General features: G+C 32.8%; 1 protein-coding gene across 1 annotated transcript in view; it reads left to right on the forward strand.

Annotated features, from left to right (window-relative positions):
- Nucleotides 1-15130: 15130 nt before the first annotated feature.
- The window catches only part of LOC142317925 (nose resistant to fluoxetine protein 6-like), a 65772-nt gene continuing 54185 nt past the window's right edge, over nucleotides 15131-26717 (forward strand). Inside the window, exon 1 of the mRNA XM_075354463.1 lies at nucleotides 15131-15212. The gene's annotated coding sequence lies outside the window, so the exon portion shown is untranslated. The remainder of the gene's footprint in view (nucleotides 15213-26717) is intronic.

The raw sequence follows: 26717 nt of genomic DNA on the forward strand, positions 1-26717 counted from the left end.
ATACCTACAAACAGAAACACGATGGAACTGATAGCTGTTGAAGAAATGTGGAACTTTTCAAATGATCACCCGGTATGTTTTATTAGGAACGATGTTGTAAAATATTATTTTTTTAGATCTAACAGTTTTAATATTTTTATACGTATATAATACAATTCTGAATACTTAAAATTTTAAATGTAAAGTTCTTTTTTACAAAAATTTATTATTTTATAAAATGCATATTTTAATAATTAACAGTGGCATATTAATTATAATTTAATTTAATAAATGTTATTGTGTTTTTTGTTAAAGCAAAATATTAATTTTACTATCTTCTTGTTTGTTTTGATGATCGACTGTGATATTAATTTAAAATTGAAATGTTTTTAAAAAGTTATGGGAAACATTGGAGTAAAGAGGAATTCCAAGACGGCTTATACTGGTCGTGCAGAAAATGTACAGCAATACACAAATAGCCATGACTAGTGATAAGAATGGCAAATTAAGAGTAAATTTAGGTGTTCGACAAGGATTTAATTTTGGGGTTTGAACTAAAGTTTGAGTTTAGTAAGGGAAACTAGGACTAAATTTCGTTGTTGCGATCAACATCTTTGGTGATATGTTGTGTTTAATTTGCCTCAAATTACGAGACATTCACGAAATTGGCTCATACTAAGTAGAACTAGGCGCGGGGTTCGTGGTTCCGCGAGCTCGTTTAGCTAGTTCTGAGGGATATGATGTAGGACATTTAAGATGATGTAGGACGAGCCCTACAGCAAAGGTAAAAGCTGAGTTAATAAGTCACCGATGCAAATGTCTACTGAGGCATTTACGTCGGTGGCATCCCAACGAAGCCGGGCTTATTACTATGAGATGTAAAAAGTCAGAGGGCGATAGACGACTCCCTTTAAAGCCCATTATCGGATAAAGGGATTATCGGAAAATCGTTCCCCAGTATATTGGTGGACGGAAGACATCGCTCGGAAACGCAGAGAGTGCCTTGGGGCCCTAGCCCCAAGGCACTCCGGGCCAGCAAACGGAGGCAGCAAACGCGTTCGCTGCCTCCTAAGGCAGCGAACGCGTTTCTACTCACTAGTACAGTTATATTTGGTCCGATGTAGGAGGTGCAAGAGCGAAATCAATAAGCTTATTAGAGACTCTAAAAGGACTAAAAGTATTCAAGAAACTTTCCATACAAAGGTTAAAAGCTGAACTGAAAGGCCAGCATAAGTAAAATGCATCTATGACTTTTGCATAGGCCGCCGTATGGCACCGATGGCCCCTGATATAACTGCCTAGTGGCGCTCAACGTGTTTAGTATACTTCTCTTTTATTAATATCATTGCTGTCTATTCAACCAAATAACATATGCACCGGTTTAATAAAATACACACTTAAATTGTAATTACTCAGTTAAAATTAGCATCTTCCACAGGCACGTTATCCGGTTCTCTCATTCTATCAAAGCAGATTCTTAGTTAATATGTGGAAGACTTATGCATTTTGATCACTACTTTATCAATTTCGAAAAATCTCTATTGACTTTTCTTTAACAGCGATCTCCAATCTGATAAATTAGGATAGAATATTAAAGGATAACAGACAATGGCGGCTCGCATATAGGCACTGTGAAACTGCAGCACCCTTATTTCCCTTGATATTATCGATAAAATTTAACATAGTGAGTCCTTTTTTCTTCAATTCTTTCCTTAAGCTTAATGTCAATAGCCTCCCTCAGTTTATGAAAAAGGTACAAAAATCTTTGTATGGAACTGTGTGCTTCACAGTTCCAGCGGCGTGGTGATTGGCTGTTGTTTCCATGCGCACATAAGAAGCTGCACGCGTGACTGCGAGGGAGAGAGAACACTGTCATTCCCGTAATGCCGACCCTGGAGTGCTGGTGGTAGGCAGTTTTTTTACTCCGCGTATGAAGGAGAAAATTATTGATCTTTTCGCAAAAATTAAAACAGGAAAAATGGATTTCATTTTTAAATGAATAGATCAAGCTTGAACTGTAAAAATTTAGGTTAAAGTAAATAAAAAAGGCTGACTTTGTTCTTTAAGGATTTTATCAAATTTCTGAATAAATTTTCTTTTTATACGTTTGTTTCCTTTTACACAATTTTAGAACAAAGGCTAAACATTTTCTGGAACAGCACCTCCACTAAATTTAGCTACGAGCCGCCACTGATAACAGATTAAATAATATGAATCGTATCTGTTAAATTAATTACAGATAATACGGGGCTCACATTAAGGATAAATAAAAATATGTGATTTCAACAGTAGTTACATTTTAAACATTTTAAAAGGTGCTTTATTAATTTTGTTAAGCTGAATGAGAAGGTGTGAAGTGATAAAACTTATTTTAATAATTACCTCTGAAATGAAAGGAACTGCAAAAATAGCAGCTTAATTAGCACTATTTTAAAGTTTTTAATGTAGACATTGTATAAATTTATATATTTCTAAAAAAAAAAAAATAGAAATATTTTTTAGAATGCGCGTTAATAAAGCACACATTCTACGTGGTGGTCTGTATTTCTAATATAATAAAAATGTTAAAGATAATTGTGTATAATATATATTTTTTTTTTATATTTCAGAATACAATTATTTTTGCTATTTTCTTTCTGAGTGTGGTATCGGCTCGAATGCTGTTTGATTCTGATAGGCAGGATATGGAACCTGCCGGTGCTGACAGTATATTTACACCTTATGTTGCCCAGCCGTATGATCAACAAGCCGCAGCTACAGGAGGACGTAAGTTATTAAACATAATGATACTGTTTTATCATCTTTAAAAATTAAAAAAAAATTTTCATAATATGCAGAAAAAATAATAAAAATAAATTCCTGTTTTTATAGGTAAATGTGATAAAACCGTTCTACAGATATTTGTTAACTAATCACAGGATGAATCTATCGATTTTAACTCTTTTTAAAGAGTGCAGTTAGTTTTTAAGATTTTTAAATAATAAATAAATATAAGCTTTTTTCTCTATTCCTTTTGCTCTGTGCTACTCTTTTAACCTTAACATGATTTTTACATCTTAGTCGTGCATAATTTTGTAGTTAAAATCTTTGCCTTCCTCTACAATTAGGTAGAATTCATAAGAAAACTACCTATTGTAATGGGTACCATGATTCGACTTCGGAAAAATTTTGCGTTTCACATCCCCCAGACCCCAAAACTACCGTTAGTTCAAAAGTTTATATATATATATATATATTTCTCTTTTTCGTGGACACGACAATTGCCGTAATTTTGCGCCAATCACTTTCAAATTGATACATAAAATATAACGACTCCAAATCTCTGTCAGGTTCATTAATTGACAAAATCGGAAGGCGGTGGAAATAGGGGGCTTTTTCAAAAAAACAAAATATCGCTATAACATTCTTATTAAGTAAAATATCGAATTCTTTTAAAGTTCCTACTATTCTTTGAATAAGGGCCTAAAACGTACTTAAGTAAAGTTTTTTTGATATCACCAACCATTGGCCCAAGGTGGAAAACATGGGGTTTCGAAGACAAAAAAAAATCATACCTCCCTTAAGGCACAGTATCGAATCGATTTAAAGTGATTATTAGTCCTGTAAACATTATCTAAACTTCTGTCTGTAACAATTTTTGATATGATTAACCCTTACGGCAAGGGATGACCAAAATGTTGCTGAAATTGTAAGAAGATGGGGCTTGTCGTACGCTAAACAGTTGAAACTTTTTTCACATGCAACCATTGTCGTATTGAGTAAATTTGAAGTTTTTCTTAACTTTAAGGTGGAAGTCTTTTTTATCCCCTACTTAGCACCGGTGAAATCTACCTCCGCTTTCCGGTATGCCAAAAGGAATTTTTTAAATTCTTACACAACTTTTAGAAAATCTGAAACCTAACCTCTGATGATGGTGTTACTATTCATAAGAAATAAGCATTTAAATTAGAAATGAATAATTCCATTTCAATCGTTAACACTTAATAAACAATGAACCGACGACTTAAACTGGATTCAAGCACAGGAATAGATAAAAGCCTGGTACAATGCGTGAAAAATGTTAAATATAATGCTTAATTAATTAGGCTAACTAATTAGTTAGCCTACCTGTTTGGTAGGAGAAGGGCGGATGACCCCTACTGCCCTTACTGCGGTGACCCAGGAACCCCAGAACACGTGGTGTTCTGGTGCCCGCAGTGGGATGAATACTGCCTAGCTTGCTCGACGATTACCGGACCGCTCAGCGTGGAAAACATCATCGCCACCATGATGCGGAGCCCCAAGATTGATACCATTGTAGGATTCGTGGCGAGGGTTCTTCAGGAAAAGGATCGGGGGGCTCGGGGATGAGGGACACCTATCTGCGGAGCTGCCGTTCCCACGTGCTTGCGCGAGTGGGCGGTAGCGATGAGGCACGGGAACTGTTGAACCCCCGAGCGAAAAAAATTGAGCCCCGGCTCCGGGAGTGGGGACCCAGGGAGCATAGCCGGGCCTGGTGGATCCTACTCTGGAGATTTGAGGCGGGCGCAAAGTGAGATCCGACCCGCGGGCCGAGACGTGGAGGCCCGTTAGAGTAAAGGACACTTCCCTGTGCTGTGTAATACTTAACTGCAGGATCCGGCCCGGGGGAGAAGAAGAAAAAGAGGAAGAAAATATTAAGTAATTGGAGAACAAGTCTCAATGTAAGGAATACCAGATGAGAATAAAAAATAATTGTGTAATAGATATAATATTATTTTTTGAAGTATCCTCAGAAAAGGGGTTTAAAAAAAAACAAAATTTGTTGTCTGGTAATTAGTTAAAATAATAATTTAATTTATGAAATATTCTTTGCACACGGCATAATTTTTTTTACGATTTAAGCTATGTAGTTCCTAAATTTTTAATACTATTAAACAAAACTTAATAAAGATGTTTGCTTCTGCAAAGCAGATAGTCATTCTTAATCTTTACTTACAAATTTTTTTGTATAAACTTAAGTAGAATAAAGTTATTTATAATTTCATAATGATTTTGACACTATTTTTTTTAAGCTGTAAAATTAGATTCTCATATCTTGAAAACGTAAAGTTTGAATTGAAAAGTTAAAAAAATCCAGGTTTTTATCTAAACCCACCGGGTTAGTCTAGTGGTGAATGCGTCTTCCCAAATCAGCTGATTTGAGTCGAGAGTTGCAGCGTTCAAGTTCTAGTAAAGCCAGTTATTTTTACACGGATTTGAATACTACATCTTGGATACCGGTGTTCTTTGGTGGTTGGGTTTCAATTAAGCACGCATCTCAGGAATGGTCGAAATGAGACTGTACAAGACTACACTTCATTTACACTCATACATATCGTCCTCATTAATCCTCTGAAGTATTATCTGTACGATAGTTACCGGAGGCTAAACAGAAAAAAAGAAAGGAAAAAGGTTTTTATCCAAATTTATTCTCTCACTCGTTTAATTATATATCTCTTACAGAGTTCAACGATTTAAAATTTCCAAATATGACAGTCAATAATCAAAATTTCAGAAAATCGAACGTTTTTAAATATATACCTGAAATTTCTTATTCAGAACAAGAAGTAACGCTTAAAATTAAAATCGATTCGATTTCAATCTTACGTAGAAAAATATATTATTTTATTATTTTGGTCCAAGTCTGATAATTGATAGTTATACCTGTGACGTCACGATATTGTAAGATGATATGTAAACTTTTTAATAATATTTAAGAAGCTCAGTTTAAAAGATATTTTTAAAAATTAAATTGCAAGTGAAGATGAATTTATTTCTAACAGCCTGTGATCCAATAAAATAAATCGTTTTGTATTTTATTTACCCTACGTTACAACAAATAATTTTTAACTTAATATAAAATGTATAAAAGAAATTTTTTTATTTTTACTGTTAAGTAAAACTCTTGAATATCCAAAATTCGTTGTCATTTCGTTAATCGTTTTCCTTAACTGCCAATTCCTATCTGACACTTATTTATGGGGTTTTTTTTTACAACTGCATGGTTTTTCGAAGAAAACTGAAAAGTTGAAGATCCGAAGCTTGAAACGCAAACCTAGAGGATCAGGGTTCTTTTTTTCGGTATTACCTCATTTTAGTCGAACAATCCCCGTTTTAAATCAATGAGAATCGGATTTTCAATCTGTTGTATAACGACAACTTTTGGAAAATTGCGTTGCTACCTTTGGCATTTTTTGGAGAGTTGTATGAAGTATGAAACTTAAGCAAGAATACTGATTTTAATTAAAATTTTACAAGCAACAGAAATTAATTATTGGCGATGAAGTTGGAAATTGACACATAAAATAGGGTGCAGAACAGGAATTATACAGGAAAGGACAAGAGAAGTGTAACGATAATTAAGAAGCAGTGACAAAAAACAGCTTAAATTGTTTCGCTAACTAAAAAGAATGGGTAAATATAGGCTTCCGTGAAAGGTGTACGATTGGGAATCTTTAGAGAGTAGGAAATAAAACCCACCAGGTTGGTCTAATGATGAATGCGTCTTCCCAAATCAGCGGAATTGGAAAGTTGAGAGTTCCAGCGTTCAACCCCTAGTAAAGTCAGTTATTTTTACACGGATTTGATACTGGATCGTGGATACCTGTGTTCTTTGGTGGTTGGGTTTCAATTAACCATTCATTTCAGGAATGGTCGAACTGAGACTGTAACACTTCATTTACACTCATACATGTCATCCTCATTCATCCTCTGAAGTATTATCTGAAAGGTAATTACCGGAGGATAAACAAAAAGAAGAAGAAGAGGGTAAGAAACTTATTTCCTACTCTCTTCTTCTTTCTTTTGTACGCTTCTCTTAAGAAGCGAAGTTTTTTGTACACTTATTTTTTGTAGATGAGAGAAAAGAATGTACTCGTCCATGGAAAAGATAGCCATTGATGAGAGTAGATAGGAAAATCTTAAATTTTGGCTTGTAGAAAAACAGTCGTGGCTGTAAAAACGCTCTAAAATCGTTTTGGATTAAACTTCTTCGTAGAGCTGAAGTGTACTGTGTTTAAAAAATTAAGTACCATCATATTATTATTAATAACTAAAATAATTGGTTCAATTATATTATTACTGCAATAATTTAATTTCTCCAGTCCTATTGTCTGGGCAAGAAACGGAGAATCCAAAAACGGTTATTGACAAAATAAAAAGAATAACAGTTTTCCTAGAGTACAGATTTTTATGTAATAATATGGTAGATAATTTTTTTAAAGATTTTTTTTACATTTTTGTTTTCTATTATTTCAGATGAACATGGAAGAGTGCAAATTAAGGTATACAGAGGACCAGATACTCATGGAGATCATCATGAACATTTTGCTCCACATGGTTTCTGGGTTAAACAACCAGCTGACGATGATCATCACCATTAAAACTATTTCTTCTAATTTTTTAAATGGAAGTGATTTATGTTATTGATTGATCATATGGTATATTTTTCTGCTTTTATTCTATGTAAAATATCTATAGAAATTTTTTACATTTTTAAGAATCTATTTCTTTTTTATTTACCATTTTTTGTCACTTTTTCGGAATATTATCCAAAACTACTTATTTTGAAACTTGAATTACTTTTTATGGGTTAAAACCAAAACATATATTTGGAGCAGTTGTAGAATGAAATGTTTATTTTAAGACAATTTTTTTTTAATAATTAATCAAATTTTTTTAATAGTTTGATTACCTTTTATTATGTAGATACATAAAGAAAAATAACAAAAAAATTGGAAAAAGTAAACTAGAATATTCTAAAACAATTTAATAATAACTAGTGAACCCGTACTGCTCCATAGCTTATTACAAAGTAATTAATAGATTTAGAAAAATCGGCTAGAAATCTAATCCATTTATAACACGTCTCACCCCCAACCTCCTTCTTTTTCTTTTCTAATACAGGCAAAGTGTGTGCTTAAAACCTGTTTCCAGTCCGTCCAGATGTTCTACCTCAATGATCGGGCTGATCTTTTTTTATTCTGCTCGGAATGGCTTGCAGATACGTTATCAAGCATCGACGGACCTTCAAAATGATTTTCCTGTAAGGAATAACCTCGGAAAAATTCCTCAGTTAAAGAATAAATGAGGATTTTTCAAAGGAGATTCAAATTTGGAGTCCGATGACGTTTACCGACATATCTATAGGTCATTCCAAACAGAATAAAATAAAAACCAGCCCGATCCGTCCAGTAGAACGCCTGAACGGACTGAAAATAGGTTTTCAGTCGCCAGAAGCGAAACGGGAAAAGATTTTTGAGATACTAAGAATTCATAATGAGATGAAGAGTCTGCAGAAAACTGTCATCAAGAACAGTTAACTCACAGCTACGTACCTGGTAATTACGAGAAAAGATGTTAATTTTACGAAGGTAAGATTTTTTTTTTTATCGCTCGTGAAACTAGTTTCACGAGCGATAAAATAGGTGGTCTAGTAAAAGAAATACGCAAAACTTTCAACACTCTTCATGTCGAGACAATCAACGACAATAATTCGGACAAGATTCTTGCTATAAACAAAATAGATGGGTTTGCTGTAGTTATCGATCCTCACAGCACTCTCAATACGTCAAAGGGTGTTGTGGTTTATCGTGATTTATTAAATCGTTCAGAGCAAGAAATTGTCAAGGGGTTGTCTAGGCAGGGAATACTAGAGTGCCGAAGACATCATTTGATGTCTCCGTTATGCAATGCAATACTGCTATGGGACATCAAATGATGTCTCAGTGTAATGTCACACTTAAGGTACAATATTATATTTATTTTTAGTTTTTTTTTGTATCAAATTACATAATTGTTTTTAAAGATAAAAATTCTGAATATTTTTGTGTTTTATGTAGCACAGAAGTTTTTCTTTAAGTTTGAAACTAAAGAATGTTTTTTTTGAACATCACCAAATAAATGCAAAATAAATATAATCGAAAAGTGTTGTAATAAAATGTGAATTAATTTTACTTGTTTACTGACAAAGTTTAGTTCGATTTAATAACAAGTACTCTTAAAAATAAAAAATTTAAAATTTTACTTTAAAAATCTCAATTCAAAGTATAATTATCAATAAAATTTAATTTTATTACAGAAGAGAGAAACTTTTGCAATTAATAAAAATAGTATTTAAACAATTCTGAAATTGTAGAATCAGAAATAATTACTATCAGTTGTTAATAAGTAAAATATATTATAATTCAATTAAAATATATTAAATATTCTCTCAATTGGTGTCTCTTTATTAACGGTTGCTATGAGACACAAATTGACATCTCAATTCTATTTCTGAATATTTCAAAAAGTAAAGTTTGTAAAGCAAAAATTGAAATCAATAATTAGTAAAAGAGTAACAAAACCTTTATAAAAATTGAAAAGAAAAAGTGGCAGCACTGGTGGATATTTTAGCAAAATAAGTATAATAGCCTTGGAAATGCTGCATTTTTCAGTGTGGCAGTCAACCTGTTAAATGATAAGAATACATTTCAATAAGAAAAACAAGTGACTGGTAATTTTCCAAAGAAATGGGAAATCAGAGGAAATTAGATTAAACCTGAGGCTACGTTTAGTTGCATTTATTAGTTGAGAAGAATTTAAAATATTTTTCTATCGTTTTTTGTAGTTCAGTCTAATTACGGCAAATTTAAAATTCACGAATTTTATTGAATTTCATAACTGTATTATATAAAGATGACGTAAAACCCTGTAACTGTAATACACCACAATGTTCGACTATCGCATAACCCACTTTTCCCTTCAACCGTTGCATAATAATCTATGAGACTGAGCCAATTAGTATGCGGTAAATTACAGTTTAGAAATGTCTTTTAGATTTTTTTTTTTTTTTATATTATGAAGTAGTTTTTTTTTTTTTAAGCTGTCGATAATTAAGCTATAGATCTCGTTTGGATCCATTCCTTCTAATACAGGATCTAATCTACTTTCTGTATAAAATTTTCTATTTTGATTACAATTTAAACATATCTTTATAACCAATAACTGGACAAAAATCTCCACACGCAGCTTCCATTCTGATGCTTTTGATGCAATGTGATGATCTTATCATTCATTATACATTAATCTTTATCTTATATATAAAAATCAATGTTTGTTTGTCTGTCTGTTCCAACTTAACTCGAGATCTACCGGAAGATTTGTCTAAAATTTTGCACACCTACACTTTGAAGCCCTGCGGTGAACATAGTATAATTTTTTTGGACCTCCGACATAACGAAATTTTACAACGGAATTTAAAACACTTTATTTCTTCATTAAAGCTTATTTAATTTTCAAAATGATTTTTATTTTCAAGAAAAATTTAATTTTTAGCTAACATTTTTTTTCAACATTGATTAATTTTGAAAAGGGCTGAAGTTATTCCTAAGTTTCAATTGATTTAGCGTACATGCATATGTAATTTTTACGATTCATTCATTTACAATTTTTTACAGCTGTTTAAAAACATAAATAAATAGCTGCTTTTGTTTATCATGTGTGTGTTACTAATTTAAAGTGTGTAAAGTATTTAACTGCAATCTTTTAAATTCTGTGATCTTTTTTCAAAACATCATACCATGCCTAAAATACATTTTTCAATCGGGAGAAATACAAAAAAGCACGTATGATGAAAACGGTTCGTGCGGCAGAGACTGAAGACGAAATACAGTCAAGATTGGAAAGCGACCGAATACACACAGCCCAATCCCGTTCGACTGAAACAACTGAGCAACGGGAAATGCGATTAGAAAGCGACCGAATACGCACAGATCAATCCCGCTCGACTGAAACAACTGAGCAACGGGAAATGCGATTAGAAGGCGTCCGAACTAGCCCCCATGTCAGGAAATTAAAAAAAAACTGGATTTTCTGTTACCAGATAACGTATGTAAATTGAATGAATTTTTTTCTAAAAACATTAAGCTCTTAACTTGGAGTAAAGTTGACAACGTCAAAAATTTTCCAGTTGAAAAAAGAGCTTTGGAAACCTGGAAAACCAAACCGCCGAGCGAGGCGAGGCCTGGCTGGGAGGTCCGGCGAAGCCGGGCCGAGCAACCAGACATATATGGGCCAATTAGATATATATGTGTTACCACATATATGTCTAATTTAATATCGGCGGGCGATAACGGTAGCAACGATGTGAGAGGGACGCACAGTATACGGACGCGCGGGTACAAGCATCACTCCCACCGCGCAGATGACCGCCCAGTTCTCCCACCATAGCAGCGCTGCAGCCCCACCACTCTCAGGCTCCAATAAAAGAGCGTGCACCAGAGTGGGTTGGCATCTCATTGTCGACCACCGCCTGGAGCAAGCCAAGAAGAAGAAGAAGAAGATGGAAGAAGACAGAAGAAGTTCCCTGGCCGGCTCAACGTGGGACCTCCCGGCGGATGCCAACATTCCTGCCGGAGCAGCAAGATATGGCCGGCGGGCCGGCCAGGCCGGCCGGCCCGCCGAGGGAGTTGGAAGCGGACGCTACCTTCCCGCTCCAGTTCGCCGGCCTTCAATTGTCCTGGCTGACGGACTCAGCCACCGGTGCCGGCCCAGCGTGGGATCGCTCGGAAAGAACCGTATCGGCCGCGCCGGCGAAGGACGACTGACACTACGGAGTTCTGGGGGCCACCACTGCCACGCTGTAGTGGGGACCCAACTGCCATTGAGGGAAAGCTCGGTCAGACTTCGATGGACGAGCCGCAACTCCCCGACCTCGGCGGAGACCAGCTCCGGACCCAACAGCTCTTCTCAGAGCTGACGCAAAAAACGGCCCTTTTCAGGGGCACCACAAGGTTATGAAATATGAACCGTCGAAGCCATTCGACGACAAAAACGGCCATTTTCAGGGCCACCATGAGGTTAGTCAATGCCACGTGCCATCGAAGCCATTCGGCGATAGTATATATAAACTTTTGAACTGACAATGGTTTTGGGGTTTGGGGAATGTGAAACGCAAAGATCGAAATTTTCCGGAAGTCGAATCATGGTACCCATTACAATAGCTTTCCAAGTTATAGCTTTCTTATGAAATCTACCTAAAAATCATGAAACCGACTTCAAAATACCACCCTAAAAAGTAAAAGAAAAAAGCGAAATCATCCGTTTTTAAATTACTAATTTTTGAATTCAAACCAAAATAAATTTTTTTGAACCAAATTAAGGATAAGTAAACTAATAGTAGTTATTTCTAATTTGGTACTTACTTCAAAAATCAAAATTAACCAAATCATAACAACTTTTTTTTAGGTCTGTTATTTATTATTAATCATTTTTACTTTTATTTAAAATTTATTTATAAATTTTTATTTTCCCGCCATTTTAGCTCTACAGCCTGTCTGCAAAAAGGAAAATTTGGTAATCGTCAAAAATAGGGTATGGTTTTTTTTTTCATTTCTCGACATTTCATGACCTAGGGACCCCAAAATATAAAAAAAAACTTTCTACGTACATACATATTTATATATTTGTTTTGCCGTGTTTGAAGCTTAACCTTTTGCTGAATAAACCGATTTTGATGAGATTTTGTAGAGATTCGTATATATAGGCCAATTTGTTTGAACAATTTGGGGTCAATATCTCCAATGAGGAGGGGGGTTTGGGGGGTCAATTTTCTCAAATTTTTTCAAGCATAACCCCACTTTATATTAAACTCAGTACATGCGTGTGTGCTTATATTACCTTTTTTTTAAATTTTCCCCAAAATTCCCTCCTTTCTCAAAAGTAGAAAAATTGGTATCTTTTTATTTGTTACATATTCGTTAACGGAATTTTTTTTTAGTGTCTACCTAGGAATAGTAGTAGTGAAAGTGGCCCAAAAAATAATAATTTGGATCAATATTGGTGGTGGGAAGCCGATCAAAATTTAAAAATATCGATTTTTTTATCAAAACCTTTTTGGGTTTATTTAAATTTTTAATAACATTAAAGTATTTTTATTTTTTTTTATCTTCAGTCATTTGACTGGTTTGATGCAGCTTTCCCTATCTAATGCTAGTCTTTTCACTTCGGTATACTCCCTACATCCTACATCCCTACAATTTGTTTTACATATTCCGAACGTTGCCTGCGTGCACAATTTTTTCTTCTACCTGGCCCTCTAATATTAAAGCGATTATTCCAGGCTGCCTTCTCTATATTTGAGCCGTAATTTTTTTAAAAGTATAAGTTATACAATTTTAGATTTAATCTATATATATATACTCAAATCTAGCAGTATTGAAGCATTGTCGGGTTTGCAAGTAGGAGTATATACACAATATATAAAAATAAATGTTTGTTTGTCCCGTTTGCGTTTCTATACCATTCATCCGATTGTGATGGAAGTTTGGTAAGTTGTTGTGCGCACATTCGCGGTTTCTGAATTAGTTTGTAACCGATAAGTGGCGCTGGGATTGAGGTATTTCGAAAATTGTTATTAATGATCCGATTGGGCTCATATTCAGAATATTTGTTACTTACATGGAAAGAAATACCTCTACAGAAAATGGACTCGCTAGATGGCGTTGAGTTTGAGATATTTCGAAAAAATTTATTAATGGTCCGATTTGGCGCAATATATTAGTTACGTGAAAAGAAATATTTTTGCGAAAATGAAAAAAAGGGAATAGGGAGAAAGGGAAAAGTGAAGAAGAGAAGAAGGGAAAAGGGAATTGTTAAATTTTGTGAAGTTCCATAATGTTCAGTTTTTTTTTGTTTTATCAAACTTTCATTTCTGTTTATTTAATCGATCTATATAATCAAATTTAGCAATGGCGAAGCATTGCCGGGTCAGCTAGTATTAAAATAAAATTTCATCACAAATCACCCCTCACCAACCGAAAAAAATCTGAGGAAACTTTATTAGTTTTTTTACATTGTTTAGTGGAACATTTTTAGTTTTTTTCATTTAAAATACTAAACGTAAAAGAACATTACAAAAATAAGAATAAAACAAATTTTGATTTTTTGAATTTTTAAAACATTTTTTTATCTATTTACCCTAATAATGTTAGATTTACAAAAAAAATTCTTCATAAATTACCCTCACCCCAAAAAAAATTCTTAGGTAACTTTACTCACGTAATTATTTTTCCACTATATTAAAATGTCAAGAAAGTATTACAATTTTGTTGTCAGATTTTTTTTTTATTAATCAATACATGGTCGTACAATAATATTACCTTTATGAAAAACCCGTTCTAAAGACACGCAAAAATGAGAAAACTGTCTTGTAAAATGAAAAGGAATTTAGAGAAAAAGACCTACCGATCATTGTAAATTAATGAGCTTACTCTGTTTACAACGCGGTAACATGTCAACTATTATATCTGATCTTAACTTTATACATGTATTATAAATAAAACATAAATTTAAGAGTTCTCTTTTACAAATCTAAATTTTACATAAAAGAGTTAACACAAATTTTCTAACGAAATTCTTGAGCCGACCTCCGCGGCTGAGTAGGTAGCGCTTAGCATTTCGTGTGGAGGTCCCAGGTTCGATTCCCGGTCTTCAAATATTATATGAAACTAGTCTTAATATCAAAAATCGTTAAACTTTATGTAAGGTAGCTATAACACTCCAGTGATAATAAATATATATAAAAAAGTTATTATTAAATGCAGACTAAAATACTTCTAGTCTTTTATTTAAATTACGTATAATTATTTGAAAGAAGCGAAAGACTGACTACCAAAGGAATTTCCTTTATAAAATAATAAGTCATCGAAATCGATCTATTTAGTAATAATTAAAAGATGAACATATATATATATATATATATATATATATATATATATATCATATATGTAATGAAGACTAAAATAAACGGGTGAATTGAGAACCTCCTTCTCTTTTTTCTTTAAATATCTGTAAAAAAATTGAATTTGTTCCAGTTTAAAAAAAGTAAATCTCTTGTTTTGTAAGTTCTGATAAACTTCTAAAGAGAAAACTTTTCAAAACTACGATATGGTAGAATGAATCCGATATTCGAAATACAGATTTGGAGGAGCAAAATTAATTGAAAATATTCGTACTTGCAACAATTCGCAATTATTATCTTAATAAAAATAAAGGTATAACATTAATAATAATTAAAATGATATGTTGTGACATGTTATTTACGATACGTGATAAGAATATTTGATAACACGAGATAAAAAATAACCTAAGTTACTTTTGTATTCCTTTTTCAGTTTAATCAATCTTTTGAGAGTGATGTCAGTTTAGTGAGACTACTTAATACCATTCATATATACATAAATTATCTTACAAAGGTAAGAATTTTGAAACATTATTAATCGCACCTTAATAATTTATTTTATTTAACTGTAAAACAATAGTAAAAGTAGTAATCTCTATTTTTGGCCTTGGTATGTTTTACCTACTAGAATAATTTTTCGACCAATTAGTAATTTTTTTTATTTTTTTCAAATAACATCATTTTATAAAGAAGTTAACAAGGGTTAACTTGGTTTTTTATTAAACCTGTTTAATTACTCACAAAATTTCATAATTATTTATTAAAAAAGTCGATGTTGAACAAATTAATAACAATTATAAATAATTAAAATATCACAAGAAAAAAGTAGGTTAAATATTATTTACAAATCTTAAGCCATTAACAAATTGACGTAATTAATGCAATTAAAAATTAATTAAAATTTATAAATGTGTAGTAATTTCAAACCAATTACGGTTACTAATTATGATTATTAATCCCATTTTTATCACATTTGATTAAATTTTTGTTAAATTATGAATGAAATTTAACTCCGTTTAGTGATAAGCAAATTGACAGTTAGATCAGATGGTCTTATGTTCAATTACCAGCAAGTATGTGAAATTTCTTTTCTTTAAAAATGTTATAAATTATCATATTTTCGTTAAATGCGTGTGTATTGTATTCTAGATCAAAAGAATTTTTTTTATTATTTTATTTTAATTAAATATAAATAGTCGTATTAATAATAAAATATAATGTATCCTGTGCTTCTTTGATATTTTATTCAATATTAAAATTTTAATTCAAATTTTAAATCTTAATTCAAACAGTAAATCTTATCGTAGAACAACACTTCAACAAAAATTAAAATGTACTTGTAGTATTTTATAAGGTAAACTCTCAAATTTTCTTTTTAACATTTTTTTTTGTCTTCAGTCATTTGACTGGTTTGATCCAGCTCTCCAAGATTTCCTATCTACTGGTAGTCGTTTCATTTCGGCATACCCCCTACATCCTACATCCCTAACAATTTGTTTTACATATTCAAAACGTTGCCTGCCTACACCATTTTTTCCTTCAATATTAAAGCAACTATTCCAGGATGTCTTAATATGTGGTCTATAAGTCGTCTCTTCTTTTAACTAAATTTTTCAAATGCTTCTTTCTTCATCGATTTGCCGCAACACCTCTTCATTTGTCACTTTATCCACCCGTCTGATTTTTAACATTATCCTGTAGCACCACACTTCAAAAGCTTCTAATCTTTTCTTCTCAGGTATTCCGATCGCCCAAGTTTCACTTTCATATAAAGCGACGCTCCAAACATATACTTTCAAAAATCTTTTCCTGACGTTTAAATTAATTTTTGATGCAAACAAATTATATATCTGATTGAAGGCTGGTTTCGCCTGTGCTATTCGGCATTTTATATCGCTCCTGCTTCGTCCATCTTTAATAATTCTTCTTCCCAAATAACAAAATTCTTCTACATTCATAACCTTTTGTCTTTCTATTATCACATTCAGTGGTCCATCTTCGTTATTTCTATTACATTTCATTACTTTTGTTTTTGTTTATTTTTATGCGGTAGTTCTTGCGCAGGACATCATCCATGCCGGTCTTGTTCATTCAAAATCCTCTTTAGTCTCAGCTAGAATTACTATTTCATCAGCAAATCATAGCATCTTTAACTTTTCACCTTGTATCTCCGGATCTAAATTGTTCTTTAACATCATTAACTGCTAGTTCTATGTAAAGATTAAAAAGTAACGGTGATAGGGAACATCCTAGTCGGACTTCCTTTCTTATTATGACTTCTTTCTTATGTTCTTCAATTATTACTGTTGCTGTTTGGTTCCTGTAAATGCTAACAATCATTCTTCTATCTCTGTATTTGAACCGTAATTTTTTTTAAATGCTGAACATTTTATTCCAGTCTACGTTACCGAATGCCTTTTCTAGGTCTATAAATGCCAAGTATGTTGGTTTGTTTTTCTTTTATCTTCCTTCTACTATTAATCTGATTCCTAAAATTGTTTTCCTTGCCCCTATAAGTTTCCTGAAACCAAATTGGTCTTCTCCCAACACTTCTTCCACTCTCCTCTCAATTCTTCTGTACAGAATTCTAGTTAAGATTTTTGATGCATGGCTAGTTAAGCTAATTGTTCTGTATTCTTCACATTTATCTGCTCCTGCTTTCTTTTATATCATGATTATAACACTATTCTTGAAGTCTGACGGAACTTCCCCTTTTTCGTAATATTACATACCAGTTTGTATAATCTATCAATCTCTTCCTCACCTGCACTGCGCAGTAATTCTACAGGTATTCCGTCTATTCCAGGAGCCTTTCTGCCATTCAAATCTTTTAATGCTCTCTTAAATTCAGATCTCAGTATTGTTTCTCCCCTTTCATCCTCTTCGACTTCCTTTTCTTCCTCTATAACACCATTTTCTAATTTGTTTTTTCCGTATAACTGTTCAATATATTTCCACCCACCTATCGACTTTGCCTTTCGTATTATAAATCGGTGTACCATCTTTTTTATAACTTATATAAACAATTAATATCTATACTTTAAATTGCCATTTATTTTTACAATAATATACAGAGTATATCAGAAAGTTCAACTGGGGCTTTCAAAATATATTCTACTCGTGAAAGTAACGGAAAAAGTTCATATAAGTAATATATATTTTAACACGATTAGCTGGCGAATTACAGTTATTTAAATATTTTGCTCGAATTTCAGCTACCCCGGTGAAATAAGGTCGTACTGAAATTTTTAAGACGTTAATTAAGGAGCAGAATTAGTGGTTTCATATGTGACATGAAAAATCAAATAAAATAGATTCTAGAACCGTATCTGAAGTAGTTTTTGATAAATCTGGGGTGAAAACCAATAAACTGGGGTAAAGCCCCCTATCTTTAATGTTTGACGTAATGTAATTTTGTTAAGTAAAAAAACACATAAAACTTAAACAAAACTTACAGAAAATCTAATTTTGAACAAAATGTTTTATGATACGTTGAATGAAACAAAAGTTAGAAAAATTCGAATTGTATTTAGATACAGTACATTACTACATTTGTCGTAAAAGTATTTATTTAATGTAAAAAAAAAAACAAATTCCTGTTCTGATGTTGGGAAAACTCTATAAAAACAAAATTTACTGTTAAACATTTCTATAAAAAAAATTTAAACTACTGGAAATTACACAATTGTAAAATAAAAATATATAAATGAAGATTACTTGGATAATAATTTTTTATTAATAACAGAAACACAATAAATTACTTGAAAAATTATTATTTCAAAGTTGACAATAAAGTAACAACAGCTGATCAACCATGCGCAATACTGTGTTAATGTTTAAATCGTTCTGTAAGGTAAATTAAGTATATCGGGTACTGTCAACTATCGTTAGCGAAGGTTTTCTGTGAATTTTAGTTTGATTATGATCGGTTTGTCATTGAAGTAATGCTGTACTTATTTACAACAGAGGAATACGCTGATATAATATTCATTTTGGGTGTGTGTAATGGTAATGCTACAGCTACTGCATTAGAAAATGAAACATTTTTTCCGAATCATAAAACAATTACCGCGACTTTTCGCAATCTTCAGGAAACAGGTTCACTACCTAGTGATACCAGCTATGAATGATCTGTCCAACACATCGCTGTTATTGATGAAATTTATTATCGATGCAGTTCAGCGTGGTCCAGGCGTCAGTACATGACCTCTTTCTAAACGGATCGGAGTTTTGCATTCGTTGGTTTGGAGGACACTTAAACAAAACGAGTTTTATCCTTATCATAAACAGCCAGTTCAACATCCTCAACCAGGAGATAGTCAGCTTCGCTTAGATCTCTGCAACCGGTGTTCTTTGGTGGTTGGGTTTCAATTAACCACGCATCTCAGGATTGGTCGAACTGAGAATGTACAAGACTACACTTCATTTACACTCATACATATCATCCTCATTCATCCTCTGAAGTATTATCTAAACGGTAGTTACCGGAGGCTAAACAGGAAAAAGAAACGAGATCTCTGCAACTGGTGGAATACAAATCGACAACTCTAAAAGTATATTTTGTTTACCGACGAGACAATTTTCACTCGAGATGGCGTCAACAACTTACGTAATGAGCAAACATGGGCAGAAGTAAATCCTCATGAAACGGTGGAAGACAATTTTCAATACCGATTTAGCATGAATGTATGGAGCAGCCTTCTACGTAGTCAGTTGTTTGGACTGTTCATATTACCTGATCGCTTAAATTCTGAGGTTAACTAGTACTTTATTCATGAAAAATTGCCGCAGCTGCTTGAAAATGTCCCTCTAGCGCTGAGATACAGAGTATACTACCAGTGTAATGGCCCCCTCCACATTTTCTTGTGTCATTTCCACTCATTCAGTCATTATTCTCCTGAGAAATGGATCGGTCGTGGAGGTCCCCATTCTTGGTCATCAATATTGACTGATCTAACACCTTTAGATTTTTGCATCTGGGATGGATGAAAACATTGTATACAAAACAAAAATACATTCAGGTGAGGAATTAATTGTCCGCATTGTGGCTGCGGCTGAGAAAATTAAGGACAGCTCTGAAAAACTAAGAAGAGCAACAAAAGCAGTGCAGAAGCGTGCCAAGAAATATGTTGAAAATGGCGCGCTCATTTTTGAGCATTTATTATAAACTGGTATGTATAATGCACCTTGATTTAGTGTACTATTTCTAAAAAAAAAATAGAGTTTTTCTAACTTTTGTTTCATTCAATTTATCTTACAAAATTTTGTTCAGAATTAAATTTTTTAAAGTTTTTTTAAAAGTTTTATGTGTTTTTTTATGTATTAAAATATTTATAGTACGTCAGACAGGGTACCCCTTATTTATAAGGGGTATTTTACCTCCTATAAGTAAGGAGTAAAAAAAATTTATTTTTTTACCCCTTATTTATTGATTTTTACCCCTTTCATTATTTTTCCTGTTTAGCCTCTAGTAATTACCGTTCAGATAATACTTCAGAAGATGAATGAGGATGATATGTATGAGTGTAAATGAAGTGTAGTTTTGTAGTTTCAGTTCAACCATTCCTGAGATGTGTGGTTAATTGAAGCCCAACCACCAAAGAACACCGGTATCCACGATCTAGTATTCTGGTTTTTACCTCAGATTTCTCAAAAAGTACCGTAGATGCGGTTCTGGGATCTATTTTATTCGATTTTTCGGGTCAAACACCATAAGAAATTACTAATTCTGCTTCTTAATTAACGTCTTAAAAATTTCAGTACGATCTCATTTCACCGGGGTAGGTGAAATTTTTTATAACCATAACTCAGCAACTAAGCATTTTAGGATATATGTTTATATGAAATTTTTCCAACATTTTCATGAGTAGCATAGGTTATGAAAGTATGAAAGTTTCGAGAGTACTTCATGATACACTCTGTATATAAAATTGACTACACACACACACACACACACACACACACAGAGAGAGAGAGAGAGAGAGAGAGAGAGAGAGAGAGTGAGAGAGTGAGAGAGAGAGATGTATATCGGAAGACCCCTTCACACTTCACGTCTTTTAATATGACGGGCATTGGACGTTTATTAAAGTAAGAATGGTTAATCCAATATGGTAAACTTATATCTTATATCAGATTACCTATAATCTTTTGATTAACATTCAATTCACATACATGCATACATTTTTATATAAAAAATAATATAAATATATAAGTTGTAGTGTAGAATATTCATTACGTAAACGTAACTGTAAGCCTTTTTTATCGCAGATGGTACTTATTAATACGTAATTTATATAATGTATATATATATATATATATATATATAGTTATAGCCCCTATTAATTTGAGCAATGGTGGATAGGAAATTTAAAAAGCTAAAAGAATGTTTTCAATTCGATCTCAGCCACACGTCTGGCAAACTAACTGTTGTATAAATAATTACCTTATATCATACGTTTCTTTATATGGAAGTATTGTTTCATTATTATTTGTTTGTATTTCTGCTAAAAAATCAATTTAAAAAGAGTTCTACTTCGTACTATTACACCATGGAAGAATGCGAACAGTGATTTTCTTAATTCAGAAAAAGTGAAACCAGCAAAGATAATTCATAAAAATCCAAAAAATGTAGTAAATTTTCAAAAGATGAAATTTTGCTTCAGGAAAACACTCTGCCTCATAGATTAACAAAGCAATCATTTTCATTCAAGATCTCAATTTTGAGTTACGGATCACCCACGAAAGTTTCTGACCTGCACCCAAGCGATTTTTTTTTTTGTTTTTTTATGAAGGAAGAGTTGCAAGGAAATCATTTTTATCTATTCCTGTCCCTGTGATAATTGAATTCACTAAGTCAATTGTAGATCTAAACACTTTCTTCATTTCGGTAAGCTTGGAGCTTATCAACTATATTGTTACATATTGTGTAAAAATAGGTTAGAATCAGTGAAGAAACCAACTGGAAACCACTTCACTCTCCGTTTTTATTATATGACGAGAAATGGATATTTGTTGCACTGAGAATTTATGCCAATTTCGAAATGCTTATACCTCATATTAGATCTCCTACGATCTTTTTGATTAACACACAAGTCTCTCTCTCTCTCCACACACACACACACACACACACACATATATATATATATATATATCATATATTAATTAAAATATAGTCTATAAGTATATAGCAAATAATTTACGTATATAACAGAACTCTTCCTGATTGAATGATGCCTAGCAAAAAGTATTGAAGATAAATTGATGAAAACTTGTATATAAGTTCTTCTTTTGGTGTAACTGCATACTAAGAAAGGATTTTTTGAAATTCCAACTTAAAAAGGGTTAAAATCTAGTATCAATGAATTTTTTTTTTTTAATTCTCTCGGTAACAAATGAAAATATTACCTTGATCTTTTGTGTGAATATCTAAAAATCGGTTTCTAGATTTTTTTAATTCGATTTGTGAAAAATATGAAGAAAGGTAAAAAATTCGAACAATGATTGCAAATCAGTCGATGAATATCAGTGGAGGCGAACAGTTGTGTTTATGCTTCGTGTTATCTTTTGGTGATAATTTTAATCCGTATAAACCTGCTCTAAATTTAATTCTCTATTTATATTGTGTATTGTGTAACCTACATGTTTGGTGAATTATTAATTGTATACTTGAACTTTTAATTGCAAAAATTCGTGCAAATCGCTCAGAAGTGGAAAGAATCCAGAAGCAATTAATTGTGACTACTACTTCGATTTCACAGTGTCTGCGGGAACTTGAAAATAAATGAAGTCAATTCCTTCATGAAAAATTAAAAATAAATGGATGTGAAACTATTAAAATCGCATAAAAATAGATGCGAACCGTGCAGAAAAAAGAAGGAAAAACTTGTCTCTGGAAACGAATATATCAAAGGGAGAAATCTCGCTAACACAAGAGATCCATCTACTCAATGAAATAAGAGAAGATAAGAGAAGAATGAAGCAAGATGTAGGAAGATCTGTATAACTTTGTTGTAAAAATTTTGAAGATGTCCTTGAGAAAATTAATATTCAAGAAAAACAACAATTATCCATTTATCTTCAGAAGATCGAAGCTCATTGTAGAAAAAATTAATGATATTAAGAAAGAAAAAGAAGACTTACATTGCGCTGTTTCCTAGTTACAACAATATCTCAGAGCTAACTAGCTAACTATGTAGTTAGCTAAAATGATTGAAAATGCTCTAGGAGGTAACATCACGAATCAAACAATCGATAACTGTTATCGTTTTACTGATTGCCAAGGTGATAAATCTCCGGTAATACTGATAAAATTTAAAAGAAGAATAGCTGGAGAGGAACTACTGCGAAGAAGAAGACTTAAACAAAACTTTTCGACGCGTCAATTAAATTTTCCATCTGCTATCCTTATATATATATATATATATATATATATAAATGAAAGCTTGTCTCTGGAAACAATGAAAGTGCCTAGCTCTGGCGAGAACAGCAAAAAGCAACAAAGGTTTTAAATATTTATGAATTCGGAATAGCAAAATCATGATGAGGAAATCAGAAAGTCAGCCAGTTATTGCAGTAGAAACAGTTAAAGATTTGAATAACTGAAGTTAAATAAGTTTTAATATATAAAATACTTACATAAGTATAACATAAATAAGTTAATTTTTGCTTTATTTATTGCTACACTACTAACTATGAACAACGATGAACTTTGCCGTGTCTGGATGTTTTGTGTGTGTGTTTAGGCAAATGAAATTAGCACTACCGGCTTGCTAGGACTGACGCAGCTACAATTTAAGTTAAAGAAACCGGTAAACATGTATTCTGAAAAAGACTCAGGTCGACCACTCCTGAGACGTGTAGTTATTTGAACACAACCACCAAAGACTTGAACATACTGGTGTAAGTTCGAAGTCTTCGTGGTTGAAGTCCTGACTGTCAAGGAGGCTGAGGGGAGACGACGGGGATATTGGACGATGGGGGATGGACAGCCCCCCCCCCCCGTGAGGGGTCGCACGCCAATGTGTGTCCAATGATCGGGTGGGGACTCCATGGGCTTACAGGATGGGAATAAGTTAAGACCGAATCCTGGCCGCGGGGGGGTGGGGCTGGGGACGGCATAGCCAGACCTGGTCTCTCCTTTCTGCGGTTTGAGGCAGGCAATGTCTATGACTGCCTATGTCTATGTTCCGGTCTCTGGCAGACGGCCCGGGAACGATAGTCGGGCCCGGTTACCGTTTGTTGAGGATTAGAGGCAGGCACATAAAAGATCCGACCAGGAGGGCTGACCTGGAAGTAGGGTTTAAAAAAAAAAAGATAACCACCAAAGAATATCAGTATCCAAAGTTTAGTATTCAAATTTGCCTTTATAAGGACTCGAACCTTAGAACTCTCGACTTCGAAAATAAGCCGATTTTGCGATGACGAGTTTAACCAGTAGACTATCCCTGCGGGTTATAAAGTCAAGTACATTAAAATGAATAAAGTAACAAAATAGCTATTCAGAAGTCAAAATCATCATGTCGAATAGCATGAATCATTTTACACCACTATTATTTCTTTTTTTTTCCTCTGTTTTGAAAAGTTGCATATTAATATAATAGCATCCAGCGTAAACAATTCGATTATTTAATAATTCCAATTATCACAATTATTAGATTATAAATTGTAACTCCCATAAAGGATTTCCTCGGGAGTAGCTAGTTCTCATTCTTTTACGATTTGAATATTGTAATATATCAAAACTATCTTACGTAATTTTCTTTCATTATTATTATAACAATACTATGTATATTATTATACATGTTGCATATACTTTATTTTTGTCTATATAAGTGTGATTATTTGATTTTAAGTTTGCAAGAACTGTTACTAAGTTTCCACGTAATTTTGTAAGAAATATATATATACTTTGCAAAAGATGAGAATAAAATTATTATTATTATTATATTTTCTCCATTTCGACTATACTAAACTCGATTTGGATTGCAAATACTCTTCAGATAAATATCTAAAAACAGTTTTATTTTTTTTTTATTTTAAGGGGTAAAAAAAAGATTTTTTTTTAGATTTTGCCGTTTTATGCTACCGCTCTTGATTCAATCGTATGAGATTTGGTAACATTGTGATGTTAATTTATATCTATAATTCTGATTATATATTTCGTGAACGAAACCGCGACTGGAAATCTAAAAACCAATTAGTGGGTTCTGTACTGATCAAACTGTTGCTTTGAAGATATTACAATGCAGTGAGAGTTTTTATAAATTGAACAGACTTGAATTTTTTTTTTTATCATTATTATTTTTATAAGCATGAGTTTAATGATGACAGAGTGGTACGGGGGGAGGTAGAGCTCCAGGTTAGACGGGAAGGGCGAGCGAAGAGTGTCCTGACCTCGACGTTTCCAGTCGTGGTCAGGTAACAAGTAACTTCATAGTGTGGGCGAAGCCGCGACGGGGATGCTAGTATTCTATATTATTTTATAATATTTTGTTATAATATATTTAATTATTATGTTGACATTTTATAAAATATATAATAATAAATCATAATTATAAAATAATATTATAAGACTTTTAATGTAGTACAGAATATTCATTACGTAAGCAGTAAGATTTTTTTTTTAGAAAAGATGAATAGTTAGTTTTCCTTTGTTATTCATCTTTTCTATGGGCTAATAGATTTCATCTATTCACTATGGGCGCGAGTGGTAGCGTCTTGGCCTTACATCTGGAGGTCCCGGGTTTGAATCCCGGTCAGGCATGGAATTTTCAAACGCTACTTGTCATTCATTTCATCCTCTGAAGCAATACCTAACGGTGTTCCCGAAGGTTAAAAAAAAATAAAAATAAAACTCTTGACTATGTACAAAACAAGTACTTATTAATATGTAATTTTGAAATAATTTTGTTTTTTTTTACATCGTCTACAATTCTTTAAACAATTGACGCAGTTGGTAGGGCACTTTGGAAAACTAGGATGTACAATTTTCTTTGGTATAAATCATCAACGATCACCTGATGAAACCTGGAGTAATTAATTCGACCATTGTATATATGTTCAATAAAGTTGTGAGCTTAACTAGTAAAGTTGTGTTAACTAATTGTAGTATTGTAATTGTTAACCCACCGGGTTGGTCTAGTGGTGAACGCGTCTTCCCAAATCAGCTGATTTGGAAGCCGAGAGTTCCAGCGTTCAAGTCCTAGTAAAGCCAGTTATTTTTACATGGATTTGAATGCTAGATCGTGGATACCGGTGTTCTTTGGTGGTTGGGTTTCAATTAACCACACATCTCAGGATTGGTCGAACTGAGAATGTACAAGACCACACTTCATTTACACTCATACATATCATCCTCATTCATCCTCTGAAGTATTATCTAAAAACGGTAGTTACCGGAGGCTAAACAGGAAAAAGAAAAGTATTGTAATTGTTAATTGTTATTCTAATTGTAATTGTTAATTGTTGTAGTAAAGTTGTATGTTAACTAATAAAGTTGTGAACTAGTTGTGAACTTAGTAGGTAAAACTTTTGTTTTGTTAATAAAATACTTGTGTGGTGCCAAACCAATTTAATATACATGAACTTTAAACGAAAAGATAATCTTGGAACATTTAATATAATAAGTACGAAGAAAAGTATTGTAACATTATTTCTTTTTATTTTCATTTATTTTTATTTCTGCTTTACAAAATTGTTACTGTCTTTTCATTCCACTTACTCGTCATTTTCCTTAACGTAAAAACCATAGATATTTGTTAACTTGAGAATGGAATGCCAATTTCAGGAGTTACTTACATCTCGTGTCAAGTCGCCGGTCTATTCCTGCGACCACATCATACAGAATTTAGTTAACAAAGTGTAACAAAAGAAAAGAAAATACTTATGCTTAGCCAGTTATCAAATACACCATTAACTAAGACATCTTGTTAAAATCACGTCTAGACAGATAATAAACATTGCAATTAAAAACAGTAAATGGTGAAGCTTTCCTATCGTATCAATTTATCTGGTTCGAAAA

Source organism: Lycorma delicatula, chromosome 1, assembly GCF_047948215.1.
Source record: "Lycorma delicatula isolate Av1 chromosome 1, ASM4794821v1, whole genome shotgun sequence".
Classification (NCBI taxonomy): Eukaryota; Metazoa; Arthropoda; class Insecta; order Hemiptera; family Fulgoridae; genus Lycorma; species Lycorma delicatula.